We start from the raw sequence: 3,874 nt of genomic DNA, 5'->3' as shown, positions 1-3,874 counted from the left end.
CATAGAAACGGTCGGATCCTCCCGAACTCTGTGCTCCACCCCTAGGTGCACCACACCCTGTGGGTGTTGAAGTGCCTCGAGTTGGAGGAGGTGATATGGAGTACTTGCAGAACTGACTAGCTATGATGTGCCCCTGCCCGCACCCTGGCGGGACGAACGACAATCCCTCTGAATGTGACCCCTCAATCCATACCCGTAGCATATGGGTAAGTCCATGTAGCATATTCCTAAGTGCATCTTTCCACACCTAGGGCATGGGGGTTTCCGTTGCTGTTGGAATCTACCACCATGCCGACCTTGTTGGTAGGATCCCTTGTTGCCCTGACTGGGCCTGAAATGGCTCCACTGCTGCTAACTGGGCCCTGATGGCGGTGCACTAAACTAAGACTGAGCAAAGGACTGGGACGGCCCTGATGACCCTCCCCCGAATGCTAACCTGCCGCCACCAGAAGAACCACCAAAGCTGCCCGCAGACCGGGCCTTATTACTACCCTCTCGCTCCATTATGTTCCTCAATTTGCGGGTCTCTGTGGCTTGAGCGAATGCCACCATCTTCCCATAGTTCATATCAGAATTCAAGGCTGCTGTAAATGCCTCATTAATTTCCAAGGGACTAAGGCCCTGTACAAATCGGCGCACTCTAACCTCCATAGTTGGCAACATGTAAATAGCATACTTAGACAGTGTACACGAATCTCATATGGTAATCCCACACACTCAGGCTACCTTGCCTCGGGTTCTCAAACTCAGTAGCATGGGCTGTCTTAGTCTCGGCAGGTAAGAAATGATCAATGAAAGCATCGACAAACTGACCCTACCTCGCCGGAGGGCTCCCTTCTTCGTGCGACTCCTCCCACATTTCAAACTAAGAATATGCCACCTCTTTCAAGTGGTAGGAGGCCAATTCTACCGCCTCTGTCTCAGTAGCACGCATAACTCAGAGAGTCTTGTGCATCTCATCAATGAAGTCCTGGGGGTCCTCATCTGGGTTAGTAGCCGTGTACACTGGAGTATACAACTAGAGAAACCTGTTCACCCTGGAACTAGCAGAATCTCCTGGCTGACTAGAAGAAGTGGGCACAACATTAGATCTCTGGTCCAGGGAAGCCACTATTTGAGCCAACATCTGTATGGCTCCCCTAAGATCCCCATCGGAAGCTGGAGCTGAAGGTGGAACTGGTATATCAGTTGAAGGGACCGTTGCACCCTCAGTAGGTGTAGGGGCAAGTGCGGTCTGATCAGTTGTAGTAGAATGATGGAGTGTAGTAACTGGAGGAATATTCTCACTCCTTGGGTGCTCACCCATATCATTAAATATAGAATCAACTACCACTACTGGGGTGACATTAGCTCTTTGGCAAGTTCTTGCCTTCTTCTTAGGTGCTATATACTGAAAGTTAGAGCAAAGCACGAGTTAAAGGAGGAACAATCTTACTATCAGCTTTATCGCACGATTGAGAACATGAAAGAAGGGATTTATTCCTAAATGCCCAAGTAGCATCCTAATTATAGATGTGGTCGACAACACACCGATAATAAGGACTCTACTAGACACGGCTCTGAGACATCCTAGGACACTTTAAAACCTTAGTCTCTGATACCAAGTTTGTCACGCCCCGAACTTGGGGATTGTGACCGACGCTCAACCGAGTGAACCCGGCCGAGCAAGCCTATTAGATTTTCTTCTACTCAAACTCATCCATGAATAAAAAGAACACATATTTTTGTTAATCAAACAATAAATTGATCATGTCTGCAATACCAATTCTTATCATTAGTTACTTCATTTTAAAGTCTCAAATTTCACACACATTTTTCATAGTCTGAAGTGGAATAAGTAATTCAAACACAATATAACTAGTTTGACTTCCCCAACACCAATATACAACCCACACTATGTCTACGGAGCCTCTAATAGATACAAAAGAGTACTATGATAATGCCAGCAACAAGGCCCCGGCTATACCTCAAACACAATACACGAGGAACAAAAGATACATGACCCCAAAATGAAGTGGGGCTCAATAAGTCTGCTGGGAAGAGAGTGTACTGCTATCACTGATCAGTGTCTCCTGCTGTGGAACCACCTATATCCATTGAAGATGCAGCGCCCCCGGCAAAAGGGACGTTAGTACATATGGAATAGTACTAGTATGAATGACAAAACACCCTCTCAATAGAATGTTAAATAATACAAACAAGAATAATCATAATATCAATGGACACCTTAAACAACATCAAAGCTCAAATTAGGATCAAGACAGAGCTCAAATTAATTTCCATATATTACATTGGGAGATTTTTAGTACCAATAATGTCACCTTTCATAATACCAATATTCACATTACCAATACCACCGTACTTGTAGCACGGAGTTCGATCACGACCCGATCGGCTAGGTCATCTCATCAGAGACATCAACAACAATCATAATTTCCAGCACAATCACCACTATGTGTGCGGCATGGTGTCCGATCACGACCCGATTGGCTAGGCCGTCTCATTTGAGACATCATCCCTTTATACTAATCATTTGGTTTCATACCTCTTTCACATATTTTCATTTCTTTGGCACTAGTGGCCACAATTATATAATCATTCTTGGCACATCGAACGTATTTAGTATTTCATGTTCACCTTTCTCACTTTCAAATATCACCATCATCAACAACAACAAAGCATTACAATCAATGTTTCTAGCACACATGTGAGCAATTAAGAGTCTTAGACACATAGAGACTTTTCACCAATTTTGGCATTACTGTCTTCGTTCGAATTTGACTTGGAGTCGAAACACTATTATTGCACCGCCCATACTTTGAACATATTCTCAAATGACAACATAACATGATAAAAGTATTTTGGGATTCCTATTGAACATATATCTTTCAACACAAGCTTATTGGGAATAGCCACTTTCATAATGAACAATTCGGGACTTACATAAATTACATGAATACCGTGGGATTCAATTTTAGGAGAGGAGTTTAGCCAACATACCTCAAATCCGTCCCTTAATGATGCTACAATGATCCACTACACTAAGCAACTTCAATCTACAATAACAACATCCAATGGGACCAATATTAGTAACAAATTCCATAATTTAGGCCATTTAGGCATTTTATCAAACACCTAGTAGGCATGAATCTCTACACCTCTTAACCATAGAATTAGTTCATCCAACTTCTACCATTTACCAACAATTTATCCCACCATAATTCTTAAAAATTTCATAACTTCCAACATCACATACATGACCATCCATCCACACCCAACCAACAAAATTCCATCAAATAATCACCTTTCAATCTCTACAATGGTTATGTATTTAAATTGGGAACTTATGGCTTCCAATCACCATACCATAAATTCCAATACCTAATTCATACTTATATACCCATAATATATCCATACATGAAAGTCTAAGGGTGTAGGATTACCTTTTGAAAGAAATCTTGCAAAACCCTCCTTTGAATTCTTGAAGAAATTTCTTGAAAATCTATGTATCTTATGGAGGATTGAGTTAGTTTTAGGGTGGAATTGATGGAATGAAACACCAAATTAGTAGGGATTACTAACCTTGAAGATGGGGGGAGTTGGAGGTCGCGAGAGAGTGGAGGAAAACCCCAAAGTTCGGCCAAGAAAATGGGGTAAAATGAACCCCGAATGAGTAGATAGCATTTCGGGCGCAACAGGTGGCATGGGGGCGCTGCCTGTGGCACTGGTTCCAGTACCTAAAATAAATCCTTGCGCCAGGGATAGCGCCCCGCGCTACCCTAGGCGCTGTCGATGGGAAATCGTTTCTATCTTGCCCGAAAATGGGCATAACTCTCTCATACGATGTTGGAATTCGACGATTCATTTTGCTATG

General features: G+C 42.9%; 1 long non-coding RNA gene across 1 annotated transcript; it reads right to left on the bottom strand.

Annotated features, from left to right (window-relative positions):
• Positions 1 to 1,824: 1,824 nt before the first annotated feature.
• LOC138891796 (uncharacterized) lies at positions 1,825 to 3,640 on the bottom strand. The gene is made up of 3 exons (XR_011408124.1): positions 3,444 to 3,640; positions 3,001 to 3,056; positions 1,825 to 2,087 (listed from the first exon to the last, which is right to left on the bottom strand). It is a non-coding gene; the product is annotated as an uncharacterized lncRNA (long non-coding RNA).
• Between the last annotated feature and the right edge of the window lie 234 nt (positions 3,641 to 3,874).

Source organism: Nicotiana tomentosiformis, chromosome 5, assembly GCF_000390325.3.
Source record: "Nicotiana tomentosiformis chromosome 5, ASM39032v3, whole genome shotgun sequence".
Taxonomy (NCBI): Eukaryota; Viridiplantae; Streptophyta; class Magnoliopsida; order Solanales; family Solanaceae; genus Nicotiana; species Nicotiana tomentosiformis.
The sequence above is the reverse complement of the archived record's forward strand: the minus strand, read 5'-3'. Positions and strand labels throughout refer to the sequence as shown.